We start from the raw sequence: 13,644 nt of genomic DNA on the forward strand, positions 1-13,644 counted from the left end.
TCTGCCGCTCAGGTAGAAATTCTACTTGAGCAGCAGCTTCTTCTATGTGAATGGCAGGTTTCTCAACATGATCCACACCCGCCCACATTGATAAATTTCACAGTGAAGTAGTTTAGAACTGGATTTTTCTCGCTTGCCAACTTAAGGTTGGAGAGCACGAGTGAGCAGAACTCTGCAAACTCCACGAACAGAGCAGAGTTGACCACCCAGGCCTACCTTTCATCTGGACAATAGTTAGCCACTTAGGGTAAATGCAATTCAACCATAAAAGAGAGAACATAGCGGGTTTCGGCCCCTTGGTTTACGGAAGCTCTTTTGGCCTCTCGTCGGCAGTGCAAGGTGGCGGAAAGGGCTTGGCGATCTCAATATGACTCTTTGGCCAAGCTCGCCTATAGGGCAGCGGTCAAAGCCTACCACCGGGATATTCTCCTTGGAAAGAAAGAATATTTGGCAAGGAGGATAGAGGCCGCTTCAAACTCTTGTAAAGAAATGTTTACGATCGTTAGGGAGTTTACTGCCCCTCGCTCCAATTCAACCCAGGTCACTCCCTACGAGCCGTGGGTCTCTGCCCTTGCTGATTTCTTCACCACCAAGATCAAACTGATCCAGGATTCCTTTCCCTTGAAGGTGGTTGAAGTACACCCTAGTTTTGAGGACGACCCCGCTTTGGTGGCTCCGGCGGGTCCTGTTCTAGCGCATTTTCCGCCTATCTCAGCCATGTCTTCATTGGCACTGATGGCCAATCTTAAATCTGGGTCGCCTCTTGACCCTTGTCTGGCCAAATTTTTGGCTAAAATGGCGGAAGTGGTGAACCCGCTGGCAAATCCGCTTTTGAATCTTTCCTTGAGTCAGGGAGTGGTACCACAGGTTTGGAAACAGGCGAATGTTATCCCCCTCCTCAAAAAACCTGGCCTTGATCCTGAGGTTTTGGCCAACTATAGGCCTATCTCTCTTCTCCTGGCGTTGGTCAAGATCTTGGAGAAGCATGTACAGACCGTGCTCTCCAATTTTCTGGAATCGCACAATCTCCTGCACCCCTCGCAATCTGGCTTCCGCCCCAATCTAAGCACTGAGACAGCGCTTTTGGAGGTGTCTGAAGCCATTAAAGAGGCACTGGACGAGGGTGGTAAGGCTATGCTTGTAATGCTAGACCTGTCGGTGGCGTTTGACACCGTCCCCCATGAGGGTCTCCTCGCCAGACTTTATGAGATCGGTCTGAGGGGGACGGTGCTCAGCTGGTTTAAATCTTTTTTGGCTGACCGTCGTCAAACGGTCTGGGTCCCACCTAGCTCTGCCGTGATGCCGCCTTTGGGAGTCGGAGTTCCGCAGGGCTCTGTGTTGAGCCCGACTCTTTTTAACATCTTTATGACCCCTCTGGTGGCACTGGCGGAGTCTTTTGGGACCCAGATCGTTTCCTACGCTGACTACACCCAGCTCCTCTTTACGTGCAGGAAAGGTGACGATTTTGATGGAGAGAGTATCCGTGAGTGCCTTGAGGCTGTTTTCAAATGGTTCCAGCTTTACTGCCTCAAGTGCAACTCAGATAAATCTGAGGTACTCTTCTTTGGTTGTCCATCTGATCCTGAGTGGCAGGAGTGGTGTCCGGTCAACATGTTCCCTCCAGCGGGTTCGTCCCAGCTGGCAAAGAATCTGGGGGTCAAGATTGACAACGGTCTGATGTTAAGATCTCAGATCCTTGGCCTTACCGGAACATGCTTTGGCCTCCTCAGGATGCTCCGTAAGTTCCTACCGCTGCTCTCTGAGGAGACGGCGGTGCAGGCCTTAATAAGCTCAAGATTGGATTACTCCAACGTCCTGTATCTTGGCCTGCTGGAATATCTCTTGCAGCGGCTGCAGGTGGTCCAGAATGGGCCATTTTTGGTCTACACAGGCGTGCCAGGGCCTCTGGCCTGCTGCAGTCGCTGCATTGGCTGCCTATCCGTAAGCGGATAATGTTTAAAGCTCTGCCTTTGGCCCATAATGCGCTTTATGCCTTGAGAGCTAAATATCTCCAGAAGAGGCTTGCCTTTTACCATCCGGCCAGATCTTTGAGTTCTGAAGCATTGTTCTTTGCTGCGGTCCCACGAGTTAAGAGGGTCCGGATTGGAGGTTGCTCTTTTAGGCTGCTGGCGCCACAGCTCTAGAATACACTGACCCTTGCATTACGCTCTACCTCTAATCTGTAAAACTTTAGGAAGGGCCTTAAAACATGGCTTTTTGCCCTCTAGGTGGCTCTTGTTCTTTTTATCTTTGGTCTGTTTTTTACTGTGTTGTGTTTTTATCTTTTACTGGTTCGTCAATAAAAGCGCCGGGACACTCTATGGAGTAGCCGAGCGCTATAAAAAAAAACAAATAACATAACATAACATAACATAACATAACATAACATAACTTTTCTACTCATTTGCAGGGGTACATTTCAAAAAGTTTACAGTCTCTAAAAAGCGGCAGGGCAAAAATACTGTGTTGGAGACCACAAAAGATGGTGATTTCCTACAGCAAGACTGAGTGGCTGTAGTGCAATGGAAAAACGTGACTTGTCCCAGTTTACTTTTAAACGTGACAATTTTCCAATTTGTATCTAAAAAAAGCTGCTGCATGTGTATCACGATCTTATTTTGAATCACTCCAGTGAAATCCCTAAGATTAATAACAGTAGTTCCTATCAATGCCTCGCACATTGTGGACAAAAGGCGGGCATTCTCTATTGTAGTGTCTTGAGACAATGCGCACTAGGGCTTTAGCAGTTCTGGGTGAACTCTACAGCTGATTTTTGTAACTTGCTACGAGGTTGTGGTTATTAACATTTATGAGGTAATGAGAGTTCAGCACATGATTGTATGCTGAGTAATAATGACGTCAGTATTAGCGCTCCATTTGTGGTGGATTGGTGTCACTACAACCCATGCTTTTACATCACATGCCTTTACAACGCGTTTTTTTACCACGCAGTCCATTACAACGCATAATGCTTTTAGGCGCTGGATAGTGAATTATTTAATTTACTATTCCAACTCCAGTCCCCGTGGATAGCAGGGAAGGTGTTGGATAGTAAATTAAATATATTCCCTATCCTAGAGCGCCCCCCAGCGCAATGCGTTGTAATGGTATGCGTTGTAATGGTTGCGATGTAATGGTAGTGCGTTGCAAAAAATGCGTTGAAGTGATGTTCCCCATTTGTGGTATATCCTTTTGCATGCTCCCGGGCTGGGGAGGATGCTACAACTTGCAAGGAAGGCATGATGCATGCTCCGAGGAAATGAGACTGCTCTACCTGAAAGTTTGCAACAATATGGCAAATGACATGTGCATTCCACGTGCGCACTAATCAATGCAAGGCAGCTTGAAGATGATGCTTGTAGGTCATAATCCCAGCTCTAGTCCCTACAAGGCCCTCAAAGAAGTTGAAGGCAATGCAGAGGAGTGGAATTGGAAAACCCACCAGAACCCACTGGTAAGGTCAAAAGAAGGGATACTGAGCTGCACCATAACACAGAGCCATTATCCATGGAAAGCAAATGCTACAGGCAGTACTAACCAGGTACAAGAAACAGAAATTCACTTACCAAAAAAGAACAGACAAAATACATTATGACCTCAAAATCAGGCAAGACAGCTCAAGTTGACCACGTGGTTGTGCTGCAAAGAAATTGCAGGTTCCTATGGAATAACAAAAAAAGCCATCAGAATTGTAACATTTTTCAATGTCTTTAGAAGGCAGTGGAAAGTACAATGCAGTTGCATTACTGAAACCACCACCACCATTTGACACAGCCAAGAAGAAGTATATAAGCACCAGGTAGACTGCATGGATCGAGATGCTTGAGGACTTCATATATACTTGGAAGAAGTGGATGATAAGCAGATCATTGAATGAGGAGGTGGTTTAGCGGTTATTTACCATTCCTCTCTTTGTTCGTCTTTTAGCCCTGGAGAGGTGGACGGCTGGGAAGCATTAGACTTCTCCTTCCACCTATCTCCCCACCATACTTTTCAAGGCTCACTAATTTACAGACCACCAGGCCCCAGAGGCCGGTTCATTGAGGAGGTGGGCAAACTCATTGAATCTGTTATCCTGTCTAGTTCCTATACCATTCTAGGTGATTTTAACTTTCATTTGGAAGCTTTTTCAGATCCTGACTCAGCTAAACTACTAGATGTAATGAAATGTAGTAACCTAGAGCAACTGGTGATGGAGGCGACTCATCAAGCAGGGCATACCCTTTATGGTATTTTTTCTAATAATTCACATTTATTAATTTACAAGATTACTGCACTTCCGTGGTCAGACCACAAAGCGGTGTTATTTAATCTCTCTGTTCCAGAGCATCTTTCGCAGAAGCCAGGTTTAAAAAAGAAGCTGGTGAAAAGAGCGGGGAATAAAAAGACCATAGGTGTGCCCCCCCCCTTACTTAGAAGATGCAACACCCTTCTTCTCTAGCTGGTTAGAAACAGCAGGGAATGTGCTAGCCCCTAAAAAAATGTTTTATCCCAGCAGACCGCTGCCATCCGCCCCATGGTATTCACAGGTACTCAGGGAACAAAAATTGATATGTAAACAACTGGAAAGAAAATGGAGAACAGATTATAAGAATACCGACAAGAAGAGGTATAAATGCACTATCTCTACTTATAAACAGCAGGTTAATCAGGCCAAACATCAATTTTTTTCCATGAGGATTAATAGAGCGAAAAATTCAGCGAGGGAACTGTTTTATACAGTTACTAGCCTGGCTAATCCGTGACGATCCCAGCTACGCCTAGTCAGGAGTTATGTGATAAACTGGCTAGATTCTTTTTTGATAAAGTGGACGCTATCTTTTCCACCTTTTCCAGAGTTACAGTTAAGAACATGGCAAATCAAACTGTCAATCGACAAAGAGAGTTGAAGGCGGTACTGGATATATTTGTTCCTCCTTCAGCCACAAAAATGTATTGTCTTCTCAGTCAGGTGAAATCTGGTTCCCCTTCGGACCCTTGTCCGATTGCTTCATTAAAGCTAGAGGATGAGCCTGTATCTCAAGCTCTTGCTCCCATCTTCAATTTAATGTACTTAGAGGGATATTTCCCGTTAGATTGGAAAAAAGCTTCTATTCTGCCCCTCTTGAAGAAAACTAATCTTGACTCAAAAGACCCAAACAATTATAGACCCATATCCAGACTCACGGTTCCTGTTAAAATTATTGAGAAAAATTTAAACATGCAGTTGAGCCACTTCCTGGAGTCCTCTCAAGCCTTGGACCACACACAATATGGCTTTCGAGGGGGCCATAGCACTGAAGCTGCCCTCTTGAAATCGACAGAAGAGATAAGGACTATTCTAGATCTTGGAGGCAAAGCGGCCCAGATCCTGTTAGATCTCCCTGCAGCATTTGATACGGTCCATCACGCTTTGTTGATGGACCCGCTGCAGGAGATCGGGGTACGGGGCTCAGCCTGGAGACTCTTAAGATCATTTCTGTCCAACCGGATCAGCAGGTGGCGTTGGGGGAATTTGTATCGAAACCTTTTTCATTACCATGTGGGGTCCCTCAGAGGTCCTCACTGAGTCTGACACTATTTAATATTTATTTGTCCTCCCCTGCACCCCTTATTCAGTCCTTTGGGTGTAGTCTGACCAGTTATGCAGACGATACCCAAATAGTGGTGTCTCTTCTTCCAGCTGAATTAAAAAGCACAGCAGTCCGTTTTAAAGATTGCATGAATGCAGTGGGGATATGGATGGGCCAAAACTGCCTTAAGTTAAACTCCAATAAAACGGAGGTGGTATATTTTGGGAATGATCCTAATTTCTGGGCGCCAGAATGGTGGCCAGATACCCTGGGTCCTCTTCCCGCACCCAAAAAGAAGGTGAAAAATCTTGGGGTGTGGATTGATCAGAAGCTTAATGTTAAAGACCAGGTTAATTCAGTGGCTTCTGCCACGTCCTACGCCCTTAGGTCCTGCAAGAAAATTCTGCCTCTGCTACCGATTGAATGTCGTAAAACAGTGATCACAGCTCTCACTATGTCAAGGCTGGATTACTGTAATAGTCTGTACTTTAATATTCAGGAAGGTTCATTGCAGAAGCTGCAGCTCTTGCAGAATGGAAGCTGCTAGACTGTTGCTGGGCATTCCTAAATACGCCCCATTAGCGGATGAGATTAGAAAACTACACTGGCTGCCACTCAGGAAGCGCACCATGTTCAAGGTGATGTGTCTGGTCCATAAGGCTCTTTATGGAGGAGGGTCGGCCTATTTAAAAGAACGCCTTTACTGGTACATGCCAAGCAGATTACTACGTTCATCGGATGCTAAGTTGGTTTACATGCCATTTGTTAGAAAGGCCACCTGGGGTGGAAAAGCTTTGTGGCAAATGCAGCCAAATCATGGAATAAGCTTCCCCATAGGCTTAGAGCTATACCAAAACTTTTTACCTTTCGAAAGGCTCTAAAAACTTGGCTGTTCACGGAATAGTCAACTAAGCATCACTATTCTGCTGGGACCCTCTGGAAAGATTTCACAGAGCGCCAGGACACCCACGGGTAACAGTGCGCTTTACAAATGCTATAAATAAATAAATACTTAAAGAACATTGCCAGTGATGGAGTAAAAGAAGTGCTGAAGACAATCTTGCAGACTGATGCAAAATCGTACCATCAGATCAAAGCATCTTTGGGAACCATGTTCAATTCGAGGTCGAACATCGACTATGAAAGATACATTTCCAACCAGCAAGACAACAAGCTGGAGCAATGATGGATGAGTTTGTTGAGAGACTTATCAAATACTGTAAATGTAGTGAGTTTAATGTTGAAGAAGCCATATGCGTCAGAGTCATCGATGGCTGTCTTTCAGACTCTTTTAATAGATGCATGTCCAGAGAGATGCTCAGTCTAGAGAAAGTACTAATGGCTGCAAGTACAGATGAAGGAGCAGATCAACAAGCAGCTGATATGGAAGGTGGAACAGCAGAAAATTAATCAGCATTGGTCATGGAAAGGAAGTACAAGGTAGATGCATGTAATTTAGAGTTTCCATTGGAGGAAAAGTTGTGTTTCCGATGTGGGTTTTCACTTCCTCATAAAGGTAAATGTCCAGCCAAAAGACAGACATGCAAAGGTCACAGAACAGAAAAACACTTCATAAAAGTTTGCAAGCCAAAGAAGAACTCAATTGTGTCACAGCTGGAAGAGAAAATGGATGCCAGAAGAATCCAGAAGCATTCTTGCCACACCCACAAGGCCAAAAGTAACATCAGTTATGACAAGTAGAAACTAGACAAAGTCGATGGTCATCAAGTTTATTGTACAAAGGCTCTTCAAAATCACTATAGTGACAATGAGCGAGATAAATGCGCAATGTTGTCAGCGACAAAAGAACAATATGTACATGTAGGTTTGGCTACTTGCAAAGAAGAACAAAAGATAAAGGCAAACCAACAAAGAAACAACAGAACTCATTTGGACATTGCTCCAAGATTACCATAAAAGTTAACGGTTGTCCTATAACATTTATCATTGACAGCAGTGCGTTTGTTGACATCATGCCAGTCGAAAAGTTTAACAGCCTGTCTCCTGTGCCTCGTCTCCACCCGACAAACACAAATGTATTCAATTAAGATGCTTTCAAACCATTGCAGAGTTAAGAGCCATTCACAGTGACCATGTGGGCAAACAACATCAATGTAAGTTCCAATTCACATTCATCAATTAATTTCATCCAGTGCATGCCTATTCTGTTTTGCTACTGCTACTGACATGGGACAGATATCTCTCAATTATACCATCCATACTCAATCTGAAATTATGAGTCAGTTCCCGTCAGTGTGTTCATATTGAAAAAGTTGATGTTAATATACGGAATGATTCATGCGTATAAAAACATAATTGAGTCACAATTGCCGAATTCCCTCAACATGACCTCTCCATCAACCCTGAGTCAGGCATTCCCTGGAACCTAGGCCTGAGGTAACTGATTGACAGATCACAAGTGTGGTGAAGCGTAGCAGGTGGAAAAACCCATATCAATCTCACAGATAGGCAGTGGCACCAACAATGGTCCAGGGCAATTGGCAGCAATAAAACACCTATGTTTGGAGGGGTGTGCACGTTCTCAAAACACCATAAAATTAGATGATACATGAAGTTAGGAACACTCAACCAATCAGAACTCAGCACACACAGTACATGTAATTAGTATACGCTCCCCATACCGGAGATCTGGACACATTACCCACTGACCCTTGTTGTGTCCACGCAAAGTTGAGACCAACTACCATTTGTTACCTGGTGGCCTGATTTATGACTCCAAGAATAGGCCTGCATTCCTTCCCCTAAAATAAGATTACTAAATTGGTTTATGATTCTCCAAGAAATGTATATAATGGTGTTCAGAACGGTATACAACGTTTACCACGCATTTTTTACCACGCACTACACTTACAATGCAGGCATTACCACGCATACCATTACAACGCATTGCGCTGGGGGGCGCTCTAGGATAGGGAATAAGTATAATTTTATATCCAACACCTTCCCTAGTGTCCACGGGGACTGGAGTTGGAATATAAAATTATACTTACCACTATCCAGCACCTCAAATCGCCATGCGTTGTAACGGTATGCGTTGTAAATACCGCGTTGTAATGGTATGCGTGGTAATAGTATGCGTGGTAACGTCATACATCCGTTCAGAACAAATGTACTTTGAAACAGGCCTCAGATCCGAACACTCTAGCTGTGTTACCGACCAAATCCCTTTAATAAACCAACGGTTCCTGTTTTCCAAATGTCTCTTGTCTTTTGTTTTTGCAAAGTAAACTTAAATTCAAGCAACAGTTGTTTCATTTTCTATGGGCTTAAGAAAATTAAAAAACAACGTTATATCAATGAGGAAATGTGCTCATTTGTCCAGCACATCACAAAGTCACTTTTCACTTTAAAAAAGCCATTCAGAAAGAACTAGAAATACTGCTAAAGCATGACATCACTGAGCACTCCACAGGTACTAAACCATTGATTTTGTACATAGAGGTGCTGCCAAAAATCGTCAGTGGAAGTGTGGCAGCAGGATAATAAAACAGTAGAGAGAGAAAGAAATCCTGATCAGCATATAGTGGACATGTTCATGCAGTTGAATGGAGCCAAAGTCTTCTCCTGTCTTGACCTTTTTTTTTCTTATTAATCCATGAAAATTACCACAAATGACAATGTTTTAAAAGCAATGGTTTAAAATACAATAAGATGTTTTAAAAAACAAAAAAATTGTGATACATAGAAAAGGGGAGCAGCAAAAAAGATATATAGCATTCATTAAAGAGCAAGTTCGGATATATAATGCCAAATTCTCGAGCAGATGCCTTATTCATTCATATAAGACACCACTGGCCCCCAGATCTAAGTTATTTTTCATAATGCCCTTAACTTCATATAGACTATATTCTATATTGAGAGAAATCGAGCCCTCCAAACCTGAAAAGTAGGCACATCTTTCCGGAGCCACATTGAAGCAATGCATAACCGAACCACAGCTGTCGCAAGAAAAATCAGGTATCTGTATTTGTATGCCAGTGAGTTTGATACCTCGCTCTCAGCTACCCCCAACAATACCTGAACAGGAGACAAACTAACTGGACCCCCCAGAATTTCCGCTAGAAATTTTTCTATGTGTCCAAACAAATTCATTAAGAACCTACATGTAAAAAAGATATGCACAATATCAGTATCTTCTGATCCGCATCGGAAACATTTCCCATCATTTGTCCCACCCATTTAAAAAGCTTGGCTTGGGTGTAATAGAGATTGAACACAGTCTTATAGTGTTGTGCTCGGAGATTCGCTGATATTAACAATCTCCCTGCCAATTCAATGGAGGTTTCTATCTTCACACCAGTACATCCCAGCCTATCATCCCATTTTGTGTTCTGAATCTCTAAATCATTACCCTTTGTATCTAACAATATGCTATATAATATCCCAATGAGTGCATTCTTCCTCAAACCTTCAATAACAGGATTTACTCCGGTTTTCAATTCATGTTTCACTAAATAGTCAAATTCTTGTAAATATTAAAAAAATTCAGAGAACCTGACTTAAAAAAAATACTTGAGCCGTACTAATTTCTAATGAGGATGGGAGTAAAAAGAATACCCTGGATCTGTGCCTCTCAGCATGGCCCAGGCACCCACCAATCCATGATCCGCCAGGAGCAATTGTAGAGCCTTAAATACCCTTGGTTTCCTCCCATTATAAAATGTGCTTTCATTTTGGAGCATGCCAGGTTCAATATGTATATTTAGATCACCACATATAATAATTGGACAGGCCATAATGCCAGCTCAACATTTAACCCTTCAATTATGAGGGTCTCATCAAAATTAGAGCTGTATATGGAACAAATCGTATCTCTGGCTTCCTATCTTGCATTCTGCTATAGCCCATCTCCCATGCTTGTCTGCCAATGCCCTTCCTGTCCCTTGTATATAATTCTTCACCAGGATTGTTACCCCCGTGTAGTAGTTGATTGTTCGGTGCAAACTAAAACTGTAAGGCCTAACACCGCCAATACTTTCCTTTTGGCCCATGGTATATGGGTTTCCTGTATACATGTCAGGTCTGTTTGTAGCGCCTGCAGCTCATTCACAACCCATTGCCTCTTACTATAATCATTCAGTCCACTTACATTTAGGGACCAGAGCCGAATGCCACCAATTATTCTGCTATCCCCATCTATTTTCCGAATGTCTTTGTGTTCATATACTATATGCCTAAAACCATTGACTTTCATGTTTCACATACGTAAACCTTCATGGATTATTTTTACTGCAACCTCCCACCCCCTCATCCTGCGCCACACTCCAGAGGCACCCCTTCCCTTTAAATCCACACACGGTTCCAGTCTGAGCTGTGCCCCCCCCCCCCCCCCCCCCCCCGCCAGCCCCAAACAAGAGGCATGGAGACACAAGGTCTCCGAGATGGAGCTTCACAGCCCAGGACACCGCTCCCCCCGGCACCTTCCCAAGTGCTAATCATATACCTAATAAATTATTCACCACCATATAACCTCAACACAGCAGCATCTAAAAAAAAAACATGTTATATCACATATTATCACATATTAGCTTTTCCCCCTGTCTTTACACACATTTTATAGGGATTGTAAATACTCTTTAGCAGCTGACTCCGTTGTAAAAAAACACACATGTTCATTGTATATAATTTTGAGTTTAGCTGGATTCAACAAATAGGCTTGTGCCCCCTTGTCCCGAAATGGAGTGATGAGTTGGCGTAATTGCCATCTTTTCTCGACAATGAGAGGACAATAATCGAGACACACAAAAAACTGGATCCCCTGCCTAGTTTTTTTCCTGTCCGGGCGTGCAAGATCATACACCGCTTCTCTCGCCTTTGGTCTGAGAGGGCTCTGGCACAGCCTATTGCATTGGACAAATGGAAATCTATGTGCCCTCTGAATCTTATGACTTCAATCCCATTGGGTTAGCCCGGGAAAGGCCTCAGAAAAAAGTTCTGCAATACATTTTCGTGGATCTTGCCCCTCGGACCCCTCGGGAATGTCCAATACACAGAGATTTTTCGGCCGTAGGCACAGGGTCTCTGTAGTTGTTTTCTGTGCAGCAAGTTCATCCTCCAAGTTCGAAATACGGGTCTCTGCCTCATTAAACCTTTTGGCAAACTCAGAGCAAGACTTAGCAATTCTGCGCACTGCATTCTGGAGCTTACAACAGGCCCCTTGCGTGCGTTGGCTCTCTGCTCGCGTCTCCTCTCTATGGGCCATAATGCTCTGGTACAAGACCTCCAGGGAGATATCTTCAGATTTCTCTTCTGTTTCAAAATTAAGCAGCCCCCCACTGGCTGTCTCCGTCCCAGCCATAAAAGAATAGTCCCACTGAAAGGAGTCTGCACCGGCCGAGTGACCCATATCACTCTACTTGCGCACAGTTTTTGGGCTATCAAATCCCTTATGTCTTTCTGCCTCAGAGTCATCCTCTGATGTATCAGAGGTGTCTGACATCCAAAAAAATGGGATATCACCAGAGTCATTCTGTTTCCTTTAAACCTGCTGACCTCCTTTCATTTCATTTGTGCCATATCTCACTTGCCAAGGCCAAGGCCAGATTTCATTTTACTTTCTTCCCTCTGTGCCTTCCTGGCAGGTCCTTGGGTGATGTCCCCAGGAGTTATCTTTTCTGATTTCTTTCCAGTGCCATTATCGCCATAATCCCCACTCTCATCATTTTTTACTGCACTTTGAACAGTGCTGCACGGGGCCCCATCCGTATTGACCCCAGAGTCTAACACAGGAGCCCTGTGCCTCTAGATCAGACTGAAGTTCAGGAGTAACTGACGGGTAGAGATTTTCTTTTACCCTACATAGCCATAAACAATGCTGGGACATCTTTCTTACCCCCTCATTCCGCGGAGCGCCTTCTTTGCCACCGCCAATGTCAATCTCTTGCCTTCCATAATTTCCGGCATGTTCGTGTTGTTGCACGCTCTTCCGCACCCAGTTGTTGGGGCATCACCGCTCCATTGGGCTCTGCGTTTGTCTCTGCGAGGGGCTGTCTCTTCACCGACAGCACCCGATCTGCAGCTCGGGCTGCGCACGCATACCCGGAAGCCCGCCTCGTCAGTGTCAGTAATCGAACCACGAACAAGCGAGGGGCGCAGCGAGCAATCCACAACATGCCCGCTCAACCGGCTATTCATTTTCGTTTTTGGGGCCAGCACAGAACCTCAGCAACCTCAGCAACCGAACACCGCTGCATCCAGGTCACAGTGAGAGGAACATGGGAGCAGGGGGGGGGGGACCCCCAGGAGCTCAGGCCCGCACGACCGTCCTCGTGGCTGCCATCTTGCCTCCTAATGGGCTCATGTCTTGACCTTAACAAAGGATACCATCAACTCGAGCTCATAGAGAACTGTAAGTACATTACTACTACTTTGACTAATATTGGATTGTTCATAATGTTGTCGGTTGCAGAAAAATGGCAGTATGTTATACGTCAAATAATTCAACCTGTTTGGAATGAATATAACTACAGTGATGACATGCTGGTATTCAGGACAACACAAAAGGAGTATAGCAAGGCTATTACACAGATGTACCAGCTACTTACAGATGCAGGTTTCACTCTGAATGCAGCCAAATATGAGTTTTTACAAAACCAAACTTCAATTCTTTGGGCACTTATTCTCTGATGAGAGACTGACTCCTAGCCCAGACAAAGTGCAAGCACTGTCATCTACTTGCCCCCCACAAGATGTCACCATGCTGCAATCCTTTTCAGGCATGGCCAGTTATTGCTCATGGTGCATTTGTGACTTTGCCACAGTGAGTGCTCCGTTGAGAGACTTCACAAACCATGATGTTCTCTTCCAGTGGTCATCTGAAATTGAACAAAGTTTCAAAGAATAAAACATGAGATTGAAAATGCAACTGAAATGGCTTATTTTGCCCTCAAGATAAAAACTGAGAACACAGTAGATGTGAGACCAGTGGAACTGTGGGAAAACCTTGTCTAACATAATGGTCATCTGAATGCTCAGAGACGGACTGTGTCCTCTGCCAGTCGAAGGCTGACTGACACAGAATGAGCATATTCTCAGCCAGAGAAAGAAACTCTAGCAGTAATGTTGACCTGCA

General features: G+C 44.2%; 1 protein-coding gene across 2 annotated transcripts in view; it reads right to left on the reverse strand.

Moving 5' to 3' along the window:
- Positions 1-12,619, reverse strand: part of LOC147725943 (vomeronasal type-2 receptor 26-like) — a 38,510-nt gene extending 25,891 nt beyond the window's left edge. The window contains exons 1-2 of one of the 2 annotated variants that reach the window (XM_086960068.1): positions 12,406-12,619; positions 3,567-3,660 (exon numbers count right to left, since the gene is read on the reverse strand). The gene's annotated coding sequence lies outside the window, so the exon portion shown is untranslated. The remainder of the gene's footprint in view (positions 1-3,566; positions 3,661-12,405) is intronic. The other variant, XM_086960069.1, reaches the window with a different exon arrangement.
- Between the last annotated feature and the right edge of the window lie 1,025 nt (positions 12,620-13,644).

Source organism: Lissotriton vulgaris, chromosome 3_1, assembly GCF_964263255.1.
Source record: "Lissotriton vulgaris chromosome 3_1, aLisVul1.2, whole genome shotgun sequence".
Taxonomy (NCBI): domain Eukaryota; kingdom Metazoa; phylum Chordata; class Amphibia; order Caudata; family Salamandridae; genus Lissotriton; species Lissotriton vulgaris.